The sequence below is a fragment of the Halichoerus grypus genome, chromosome 3 (genome assembly GCF_964656455.1).
Source record: "Halichoerus grypus chromosome 3, mHalGry1.hap1.1, whole genome shotgun sequence".
Classification (NCBI taxonomy): domain Eukaryota; kingdom Metazoa; phylum Chordata; class Mammalia; order Carnivora; family Phocidae; genus Halichoerus; species Halichoerus grypus.
This window is the reverse complement of record NC_135714.1, coordinates 104,409,193-104,421,354: the sequence shown is the minus strand read 5'-3', so window position 1 is coordinate 104,421,354 and position 12,162 is coordinate 104,409,193. Positions and strand designations below refer to the sequence as shown.

Here is a 12,162-nt window from a genome sequence, read left to right as displayed (position 1 = left end):
TTTCTGTTGTTTAAGCCACCCAGTCTGTGGTACTTTGTTATGACAGCCCTAGCTAACTAATCATCCATCTGTCCATCCATTTCTTTGTTCAACCCTATCACGTGCTAAGCTCGAGAGAGACATAAATACACTAAATGAGAAACATCACCTTAGCTCCTGAAGAGAAAAATGGGCAAAGAACAATTATAGCTATATGGGGATAGAAGAGAGAGAAGGCTGGAAAGCTTTATGTTCAATTTAGGGCACTAGATAAGGTGTCCTGTGGGGAGTGTCATTTACCTTGCAGGCTAAAGGACTTGCAGAAATTCCCCAATCTAGAAGAGGGTTTCTGAACCTGACACTATGGACATTTTAGGCCAGATAATCATTTGTTGTGAGGCCTTGCCTTGTGCATTATAGGACATTTAGTAGTATTCCTGGCCTCTATCCCTTAGATGCCATTCACACCCCCACCCCAAGTTGTGACAACCTGAAATCTCTCCAGACATTGCCAAATGTCTCTTGAGGGGCAAAAATGGTCTAGAGGGTGGGTATGAGCTTCTGAGCAAGGACACAGCATGGAATCAGGAAAAAGATAGGATGGCCATTCAGGAGCCTGCAACCCTCTCATTTTACAAAAGAGAAATTAAGACTCAGAAAGGCTCAGTTCCTTATGCAAGACCACGAACTGGTCAGTGTAACCAGAAGCAGCAGTGGCTGTAGTAAGGGTAAATGCAAATCCAGAAGAAATCTTTAATATGAGGCTTATCTCTCTCTTTCTCTCTCTCTCTCTCTGTGTATGTGTGTGTATGCATGTTTTTAAGGAAATATATCAAGCTCTTACCTATTGCAACATTTGAGACTATGGGGCTCCAACATGTTAAAGGTTTATTTTCTAGTGCCTGGTGTAATGACTGGATGAGTAAGTAGTAAACCAGGACTAACTACTGGACTAAACCTGAAACAATAGCAAATATGATACTATTTACATTTTTCAAAGGAGTAGTCTAAAATTTATGTCTTGGTGACTAATAAGCAGCCAGTAACTGTGGATGAGTGTTTTTGGCAAGGGCAGATGCTAAACACAAGAAACGTTAGCTAGCACTGCCATTTCCTCCTGTAACAGGAAGCAGCCTGCAGAGCTGGGCCTGGCTGGTGGGACAGTCCACTGTGGCAAGAGGTGCTCTTAAGAGAGCTTCTGAATAATGGTCAGTGTAAACACTACAGCTCACTAGCAAAATTGTTTGCTTAAAATTATACCTAAACATAAGCAACAATTAATGATCCAACGAAGGTGACCTGTTCTTTGTTTACAATTTATGGCAAATTTTGCCTCACGCTAGGGGGTACTTGGCATTTCTTACTAAAGCACAGAGCTTTGCAAGCCATTTACAATGACAGCATGATGAGTCCTCTCACATTGCCATGGAGGGTAAAGGCAGGACATATGCCAGCTTCAGAATCAGGGTTCCTTTTTGGGACCTAACTGAAAAATATCTCCTCTAAGAAGCCTTGGGTGGCCACGTTGGACCTTGTGCTGTTTTCATATCCTCCTCAGTCCTTACGTAGCCCATCTGGCCTAACTCAGGTGAACTCAACAAATGCTGGCAAGAATGAGGCTTTCTGCTGTGCTTCCCAGTCCCCGAAGAGGACTCTTCTTTCCTTTGTATTCTGTCTCCACCCTGCCATCCCATTCCTCCTGTCAGTGTCCCACTCAGCATCAGATAACCTAGAATGCCCATTAGGAGTGTCGTTTGCTGTGCACGGGTGGATGGTTCACAGGTGTGGTTGGGGCAGCGAGGGACTGCCTCCTGGCCCTGTCAGAAGCATGTTCCTCACTCCTTCCAGCAGTCCCTGAGTTCTCTTCAAGGAAGCTCTGAAGGTTCCACAAAGCACAGTCTGAAAATCCCTGCTCCAGTCCAGTGGTGAGGCTACAGATAAGAAAACAGAATCCCAAAGGGCCTGAGTGACCTTCCCTGGCCACAGATCTTTAATTTCACATTACCTGAAGCAGAATCTGCATTTCTTCCTCACCTCGACCAGGGGGCTTTGAACCACCCCTCCCAGAGACTGAAGTCTTTCCTGCTGCAAGCCCCCGGGGATGACTGCTGGGCGGACCCAGATGGCAAGGGTCAAATATCCCTGACATCCCTTAGGAATAGTAAAAGATGTTGGTTGACTGACTGGAGACTTAAATAATATTAATGAAATAAATCAGTTCAACATGGTCACAACTCCTTTTGGTCCTTAGGGCACCAAGTTATTTATGAGTGTTTATCTATCAAAATCATTCAGCTTTTCAGGTTGAAACAATAAAGGCCAGTTATTAAGCCACACACTGTATTTCACTCATCCAGCAGCCTTCTTGGTGCAGATCAGACCTGCCCAAAGACTGCTCTTACCACACTCCACACTGGTATACTGTTAATAGGGACAATAAAAGCTATAATCTCTATGTGGCCATCTTTTGTTTTGAAGGAGATCAGATTATGCCATTCCAAAATATGCCACCATAGGAAAGGAAAAAAAAATTGATTTCTTCCACCTTCCTTAGGTTCACTGGCTGGGAGCCTATAAATTAGATTAATAAAAGACAGATTAACAGAAAAGCACACAAATTATATAATATAAGTTTTGTGTGAGGAAATGAGATCAAAAGAAGTGGTTTACTAGGTTTGATGAAGTGTGGAGAGTCATAGGAAAATATGATAGGACAGAATGGTATGAACTAAGGTAGTAAACTGGGGGAAACTTAGCAAGGCCTCTTGGTTTAGATTGCTCTCAGTGTCCCTCTATCTTTGGAGATAAGGACACTCCTTTCCTCCAGTTATAAGGAGGACACCTCTCACAGGGACTTAAGACCTGATTCAGGGGAGATGGAGGAAGTCAGACAGTCCTTCCTGCACCTGCCATTGCTCAAACCCCTCCAGCTTAAAATAATCAATATACCAAGGTTTCATATTTTGGGTTAGTGTATTCTGAACCCTGCTACCCGTTTGGCATAAGGATTATTTCGAACTGAAAATATCTGAGAATCAACAGATACATAAAGAAGCCTCCCCAAGTATTTCCTTATCTGACTAAAGGCAGAAAGTACTGAGAAATATGGGCTGCCATAAATCCCTCATCCCCGAGATGGACTTGTACAAACAAACCTGACTGGGATAGCCCTGATGTCTCATTAGTTTCCTCCATGTATTTATCTTCACACAGTTTGCCACTGTTGGAAGCCCAAAACTTTTTCCCTTGTCATGCCACATCTCCATAATTTCTCATTCTTTGTTTAAAACGGTATAGAAGCTCTCGGGCCTATCTACTTCTTTGAGTCCTCACTTCTTTTCCAGAAAAACCACGATGTCCCATAAAAATTAACATCAAATTAAATTTGTATGCCTTTTTTTCTGTTAATATAATATGCAAAGCCCCAGGTGATAAACCTAAAAGGGCAGAGAAAATTTTCCTCCCCCACAGTTTGTGTTACCTCACTACTTCTTTTGTTCACTAAGGTTCACTGTTCATCTTTGTTCACTGATTGTTAATTTTGCTCTATCAATCTATCCATTTATTTACCCATCCATCCATTCATCTATGTATTCATGATCCATCCATCCAGATAGCTCTTTATTTATTTTATTGAATTTTTTGAGAGTTACTTGTAGATATCATGATACTACATATCTAAATATTTCAGCAAGAATCTCCAAAAACAAAGGCTTTTAACTATACAAACATAATTATCACACTTAGAAATTTAACATTGAACTGATACTATTGTTTAATTTCTTGCTACCCACAGTGTGGTCCCAGGGCCAGCAGCATCTGACCTTACCTCTAGGAACTCTCAGATGGTGTATGTAGGAGTTGGAGGGGGTGTGGAATCTGTGGGGGGTTTTTTTCTTAAATTTTTTATTTTTATTGTTAATATAATCAAAGAATTTCATAAATATGCTTTGTTTTGATATACTATTTTCTTTAAACCATTCACACAGAGCTGTGATGTAGACCAGTTATTCCCACATTTTCCCACCCTGCACCCTCTGCACTGGGAGGTACCAATCTTGTCTCTATTTTCTGTCCTGGAATCCAGTGCCTACCTCAGGTGCTCAATAAACAGTTCCTGAAATACTGCACTTGGGAAGAGGCCTATTTTTTCATAGTGTGAAATGATAAGGCAAAGACTTCCACTAAAATGCACCACAAAAACACTGAATTTTATAGAATTTCTTTTGCTCTACCTGGAATCCTGTAAAGAGTCCAAGTTTATTTTTGTCTTTTGTTTTTTTTTTAATTTTTTTAAATTTTTTGAGTATTGTTGACACATGTTACATTAGTTTCAGGCATACAACATAGTTATTTAACAAGCTTATACATTATGCTGTGTTCACCACAAGTATAGCTATCATTTGTCACCATACAACGTTTTTACAATATCATTGACTGTATTCTTTATGCTATGCCTTTTATTCCCATCTTATTCACTCCATAACTGGAAGCTTATATCTCCCACTCCCCTTCACCCATTTTGCCCAACGTCCCACCCTCTCCCCCCTAGCAACCATGTTTTTTCTCCGTATTTATGGGTCTGATTCTACTTGTTTATTCATTTGTTTTGTTGTTGTTGCTTTCGTTTGTTTCAAATAATGAGTGAAGTCATATGGTATTTGTCTTTCTCAGTCTGACTTATTTCACTTAGCATAATACCCTCTAGGTCTTTCCATGTTGTCTCAAATGGCATGATCTCATTTTTTAATGGTTGTGTAATATTCCATTGCATATATATATATATATATATATATATATATATATATATATCACATCTTCTTTAACCATTCATCTATCAATGGACACAGTTTACTTCCATATGTTGGCTACTGTAAATAATGCTGCAAGAAACAGAGGGGTGCACGTATGTTTTCAAATTAGATTTTTTTGTGTTCTTTGGGTAAATACCCAATAGTGGAATTATTAGATCATATGGTATTTCTATTTTTAAGCTTTTGAGGAACCTCCCTACTGTTTTCCACAGTGGCTATACCAATTTACATTCTTGCCAACAGTGTATGAGTATTCCTTTTTCTCTATATCCTTGTCAACACATGTTATTTCTTATCTTTTTTTAATTTTAGCCATTCTAAAAGGTGTAAGGTGATATCTCCTTGTGGTTTTGAATTTGCATTTCCCTGATGATTAGTGATGTTAAGCATCTTTTCATGTGCCTGTTGGCCATCTGTATGTCTTCTTTGGAAAAAAAATCTATTCAGATCCTCTGCCCATTTTTTAAACAGATTTTTTTGGTGTTGAGTTGTATAAGTTCTTTATATATTTTGGATATTAACCTGTTATTGGACATACCATTTGTAAATATCTTCTCCCATTGAGTAGGCTACCCTTTTGTTTTGTTGATGGTTTCCTTTGCAGCAGCTTTTTATTTTGGAGTAGCTCCAATAGTTTATTTTTGCTTTTGTTTCCCTTGCAAAGAAGATGGCAATCTGGCAATCTGCGTTTTAACAAACCCTCCAAGTGATTCTGATGCATGCTAAAGTTTGCAAGCCACAGTTCCAGATTAAAAGATAAAACGAGATTTGACAATTAAATGCACTGTGATATTTGTTAGATTCAAATTTGGAGTGGGGTGAGTTGGGGAACGGCCAAAAGGGATACGACTGGGTCAGTTGGGGGAAATTTGAATATGAATTGTACATTAGATCAGGGCTTCTCAGAATTGACTGTGCACACAAATCACCTGGGGATCTTATTAAAATCCAAATTCTGATTTTGACTCTGGGGTGGGCCCTGAGATTCTGCATTTCCAATAAACTCCTAGGTGATGCTAATGCGGCTGGCATATTTTTAAAGCTAATCTAGAATAATTCCCCAATCTTTTGTTTTTCATTACACTAACATTTTTGAAAATGCTAAGCTAGCTGTTTTGCAAAATATCTCACAATTTGTATGTACCTGATTATTTCCTCATAATTAGACTAAATACTTTTGGCAGGAATATAATATAGGGGGGATCCTGTGCCCTCAGGATAGCACAACAGGACACATATGATTTTATTACTCTTTAATGCACTTGTGGTTTCAACTTTCAGCCTTTCTTCCTCCACCCATCCCATAGCCTTCTGAGCAGGGGTGGTGTCAAAATCAGGCCCAGGAGACCTTCACCTGCACTCACACTCTTCTTGGTACTGTTGACAGGAGCAATAGTGAAGACCTAACTGGAAAGTTGAATGCCCCTGAGACAGTTCCCATTGATCTGTCTCCCTAACTCAAACCCTAATGATACAAAACAATATAGCTGTTTGTGAAAGTCTTCCTGTACCAAAGATGAATCACTGGTTTGCCTCAGAAATGAAAGGGAGACTGATTCAGACAAGCTCTGTTGCCAAAAATACCCTATGGAGGATGTTACACCAAAAAACAAAAAGCAAGCAGAAGCCAACCGAGAAACACTGAAGGTGTTATGACAGACTTACAGAAATCTTTTTGAAGATATAGGTAGCAAGATTTGAACCTTCTCTGGAAACTGGCAACCAGTCCAGTGAGCATCCTTACGTTACTTTCAAAGAGAATCTCAAAATAGAACAAGAGACACATATTTCACAGAGAAAATCTATGAAATGAATTGAAGACAAAAATTAAGAATACATAATTTTTGTGATGAATAAGGCATTAGTTAAAACTGAATAATAAAAAAACACTTTAATACTTAATACTTTAAAGGCAAAAAAATAATAGAGGGAGAGAAGTACTTGAGAATAGTCAAGACAGTCATAAAAATCCTAGTCAGTTAGGAGTTTCAGCCCTCAAGTTCTTTCCTTGGAACACAATTATTGTTGAGAAAGACAATATAAGAGCTATAAAATAAATCTGCCTGCTTAAGCTGATCAGCCTGCCAGGCACACTAGATTTTCACTGAAGGCAGGAGTGTGGGTCCTTGATCTCTGTGATGAGAGGCAGCTAGTTCCAAAAAGCCTGCCAAACCCAGATGGCTGGGGTAGTCACTTTTCCCCAAAGTTGGGGACACTGTGAATCCCACTTCCACAGTCTGAGACTCTAAATATGGTGAAGTTTCCAGACACAGTTGTAGCTGAGACACTTAGTCATTTTACCGCAGAAGCTGAAAGCATGATGAAAGAAGAGTTTTTACCCATGACCTCCAACCTTATCTTTTAGGTCTGATGTGTTGTTATTAATTAAGGGCAATAATAGGCAAAAAGGTTCAAATGCAAGTGAAGGGGAAGAGGTGTAGTGAGTTCCACTAAATTTAAGAAACCAGAGCCAGCTGACCTCCCCTCTCCAGTTCCATCTCTCCCATACCCTTCGGGCACTCTGCCCCTCAGTTGTTCTGAACCACCTGCGTGCCTCAAGCTTGCCACACATTCTTGCCTCCAGGCCTTCTTCCCTGCCTTTCCCACCTTTAGCTGGCTGACTTCAGATTAGACAATCTCTTCCCCGGGAAGCCTCCTTAACGCCCACCCTCTCCAGTGCTGCCCCCACGGAACTCCGTGCTTTTGGTCATACGTGTGCCTGTCCCTTCCTCTAGACTATAAGCTAGTCTTGAAGGCAGAAACCCTATTTTGTTCTATTTTGAAGTTTTAGTATCCAGTGCCCGGCACATGATATTAATCATGATGGAAATACATTTATTACATGCCATGCATTACTCCAAGTACTTTAGATTAATTAATTCATTTAATGTGCACAATATTATGAGGTAGATACTGTTATTATCCCCAATTTACAGAAAAAGGAATCACAGAGTATTTAAGTGATTTGTCCATGGTCTCATACCTGGTAAATGGTAGAGCTATGATTTGGACCCAGCCAGTTTGGTTCTATGGACTATGCTTTTAAACTCTAAAGTATATTGTTCTTAACAAATACTAGATGGAAGAATGGGTAAATGGAGATGATATATGTAAGGATGGATAGATGGATGGATGAAAGGATGGATGGGTAGATGGGTGGAGTGTGCAGATCTCTAGCCAGTTAAAGAAAGCTAGGGCATGAGAGAAATGTGCCCACTGTAGACCTCTTCTAAGGAAGACCCAATTAAGTACAAACACTTAGGCACAAACTACTTCATACTAAAGCAGGAATCTATATGTTGGAGAAAACACAAATACACAGAAGTAGACATTGAGGAACCCATGAAAATAGCATGCGTTTTGGAATCAGGGGACTAGATGTGAAGCATGATCCTGTCGATCTGAGACCATTTATTTTGTCTATTAACACTCACCTCATCAGTGGAGGATATATGAGTATTCAACAGAGTGCTTGGAACATGGGAACCTTCTGATTAATTTTAGTTCCTCCTCTGCTCAAGAAAATTACATCACCTGGATCTGACTTACCATAAGCAGGAAAATGCTGAGAAAAGGATTGGAGTGGCTGGCTCACTGGAGGACAGGAAGGAAAGACTTGTCTGGATCCCCTGCTCTCTTCCTGGAACTGGGCTTTTGGCTTTGAAAAGAGAGGTGAACTCACAGCTTAGCTCTGCCAATTCTGCAAATTCTAGAATTATTAGATAACTTTTACTTCAGCTTGGAAAAATATGCCAGTGTATACAAATGTGATATCCCTGGGGGAAGAGTGCTTGATATATATATTTTAATAGCTTTTTTCATATAATAAAAGTAATTAAAGCTCATTGCAAAAAAAATAAGGAACTACAGAGAAGTGTAAAAAAGAAATGAAAGATTGGTCCATGTTTCTCATCTTGGAGGATCTTTCTTAATTTCTTAGTATGCACATAAGTATGTATACTTTTTTAAAAACAGAAATAGGATGAGCCTATATATAGCATTCTGTTATTTTTACTTGATGAAATATTGTGGATAGCTTTCTTTTTTTTTTTAAAGATTTTTTATTTATTTATTTGAGAGAGAGAGAATGAGAGAGAGAGAGAGAGCATGAGGGGGGGAGGGTCAGAGGGAGAAGCAGACTCCCCGCCGAGCAAGGAGCCCAATGCGGGACTCGATCCCGGGACTCCAGGATCATGACCTGAGCCGAAGGCAGTCGCTCAACCAACTGAGCCACCCAGGCGCCCTGTGGATAGCTTTCTTAACATAGGAATACATAATCAACTGCACAGCAATCCACTGAAAGGCTATTGCATAAATTATTTAACAATACTATGAATGAGGCTCATATGAGACCATTATTATAAAAAATACTCCAATGAAAATCTATATACATATCTTTGAGCTCCTTTTTCTATTATTGCCTTTGCTTAAATTCCCAGATGGGAATTGTCAGGTTAAAGATAAACATTTTTATTTTGATACATACTGCCAAACTCCTCTAGAAAGGTGGTGTTTCATCGACAGTAGAGGAAAGTTACCCACACTTTCTCTAACATTGGATATAGCCATTGTTTTTAAACAGAGTAAAAAAAGAAAAGAATGACTTCTCATTTTAGCTTACATACATATATTTTTTTTTCCTGAGGTAATCCTCAAACTTCATTTAATGTAAATATAATGCACTTAAAAATATCAAGATTTTGTTTTATATATTTGGGTGCTCCCAAGTTGGGGGCATAAATATTTTACAATTGTTAGATCCTCTTGTTGGATAGACCCATTTATTATGATATAATGCCTTTCTTGTTACAGTTTTTGGTTTAAAATCTAGTTTGTCTGATATAAGTATGGCTACTCTGGCTTTCTTTTGATGTCTATTTGTATGATAAATATTTCTCCATCTCCTCACTTTCAATCTGCAGGTGTCCTTAGGTCTAAAATGAGTCTCTTGTAGGGAGCATATAGATGGGTCTTGTTTTTTTAATCCATTCTGATACCCTATGTCTTTTAATTGGAGCATTTAGTCCATTTACATACAGAGTAATTATCAATAGATATGTATTTAGTACCATTTTATTACTTGTTTTGTCATTGTTTCTGGAGATTTTCTCTGTTCCTTTCTAGTCTTTGTGGCTTTTGGTCTTTCCTTCCCACTCAAAGAGTCCCCTTTAATATTTCTTGCAGGGCTGGTTTAGTGGCCATGAAAATCTTTAGTTTTTGTTTGGGAAACTCTTAATCTCTCCTTCTATGCTGAATGACAGCCTTGCTGGTTAGTGTATTCCTGGCGGATTTTCCCCATTCAGGGTGTTGAATATATGATGCCACTGTCTTCTGGCTTGCCAAGTTTCTGTGGAGAGACATGCTGTTAGTCTTACGGGTCTTCCCTTAAAACTTAGGGACTTCTTTTGTCTTCTGCTTTTAGGACTTTTTCTTTATCAGTATATTTTGCAAATTTAACTATACTATGTATTGGTGTTGGCCTGCTTTTGTTGATTTTGATGGGAGTTCTCTGTACCTCCTGTATTTGGATGTCTGTTTCCTTTCCCCAGATTAGGGAAGTTTTCTGCTATAATTTCCTCAAATAAACCTTCTGCCCCCTTTTCTCTCTCTTCTTTTTCTGGGACATATAAAGATATTCAACATCACTCATCATCAGGGAAATAAAAATCAAAACTACAATGAAATATCACCTCACACCAGTCAGAATGGCTAAAGTTAACAATACAGGAAACAAAAGATGTTGGTGAGGATGTGGAGAAAGGAGAACCCTCTTACACTGTTGGTGGGAATGCAAGCTGGTGCAGCCACTCTGGAAAACAGTATGGAGGTTCCTCAAAAAGTTAAAAATATTATTACCTTATGATCCAGCAAATGCACTACTAAGTATTTACCCAAAGGATACAAAAATACTGATTTGAAGGAATACACGCACCCTGATGTTTATAGGAGCATTATCAATCATAGCCAAATTATGGAAAGAGCCCAAATATCCATTGACTGATGAATGGATTAAGAAGATGTGGTATATGTATACAATGGACTATTACTCAGCCATAAAAAGAGTGAAATTTTGTCATCTGCGATGACATGGAGCTAGAGAGTATTATGCTAAGTGAAATAAGTCAGTCAGAGAAAGACAAATACCACATGATTTCACTCATATGTGGAATTTAAGAAACAAAACAAATGAACATAGTGGGAGAAAAAAAGAGAGACAAACCAGAAGACAGTCATATAGAATGTGCCCCAGGACCTCCCCTTCTGGGTCAATTCATACGGGCTCAGAACTTTCCATATCCCCAGCTTTGGCAGTGGCTATATGCTCAAAAATCCAGGGGTTTGGGTTGTTCTGTCCTAATTCCTCTTGATCTTTCCACATTTTCTCTAGATTCTCATGCACACAGCCTTTGCTGAGAAGGGCAACTTGTGGGCAACCTGATCAAGGAAACCTTGTATGTCTTTGAATTCACAATGCCCACCCATCTCTGTTATGAGATGGCCAAACTTCACAGGAGTCACTTGTAGCCAAAAGCACTTTTGCCTCCACCCATGTGTTGTCTTATACCCTTGAAAGTGATGGGCTTGAAAGGGGCTGGTACTCTCCATAAGGCAAATATGTTCTTGGGGTCCATAGAGTGGTTCATTGTCAGGTGCATCATTTCAAAATGGTCCCAATGGAGGTAACCACCACCAAGTGCCAAGATTGTAAAATTGCCTCTCCTTCAGTAGGAGGTCCCTATATGTCACTCAAGTTTTTAGATTCTCTTCTCACTTTTGGCACAAATGGTGCCCTTTCAACAAATCTAAGCTTGGGCTTTTCAGGAATGGAAACATCTTCAAAAGTTACCACTGGGAGCAGCATCTGTAGTCCAACAATGGGGGGGCGGGGCTGCCCAAGAATCTGAGAGTGTTGCTCACAGGAGTGGCCCCCTGGCTCAAGCCAGCAGCTGCCACATGGTCACCTGCATCTGGCAGCCCTGGGCTCCCCACAGAGACTCTTAACTTACATATTTTTAATTGCTAGTGAATCACATACATTTAAACGTTTATTGACCATTTGGAATTTTCTTCTGTGAATTTCTAGTTCATGTCCTTATCGTATTTTCTTATCCGTTTGTAAGAGCATGTATTCATCTTTGCATATCTCATGCCTAGTACAGAACTTAGCACATAGTAGTTATTCAACAGTTATTTGCAGTTGTTTGGCTGCAAAAATACATTTATCCCCACAGGACACAGGGCCAGGAGTTCTAAGTTTGAATCCTGATTGCCAAGAATTTACATCTAACTTTGGGAAAATCAAATTTTTGGAATTGGAAAATGCTGACCACAGTCAGACCCCCAGTAGCCCTAATGCTTTATATCCTAA

General features: G+C 39.4%; 1 pseudogene; it reads right to left on the bottom strand.

The window, feature by feature from the left end:
• Window positions 1-1,720: 1,720 nt before the first annotated feature.
• On the bottom strand, window positions 1,721-11,749 carry LOC118521100 (large ribosomal subunit protein uL16m pseudogene; annotated as a pseudogene).
• Between the last annotated feature and the right edge of the window lie 413 nt (window positions 11,750-12,162).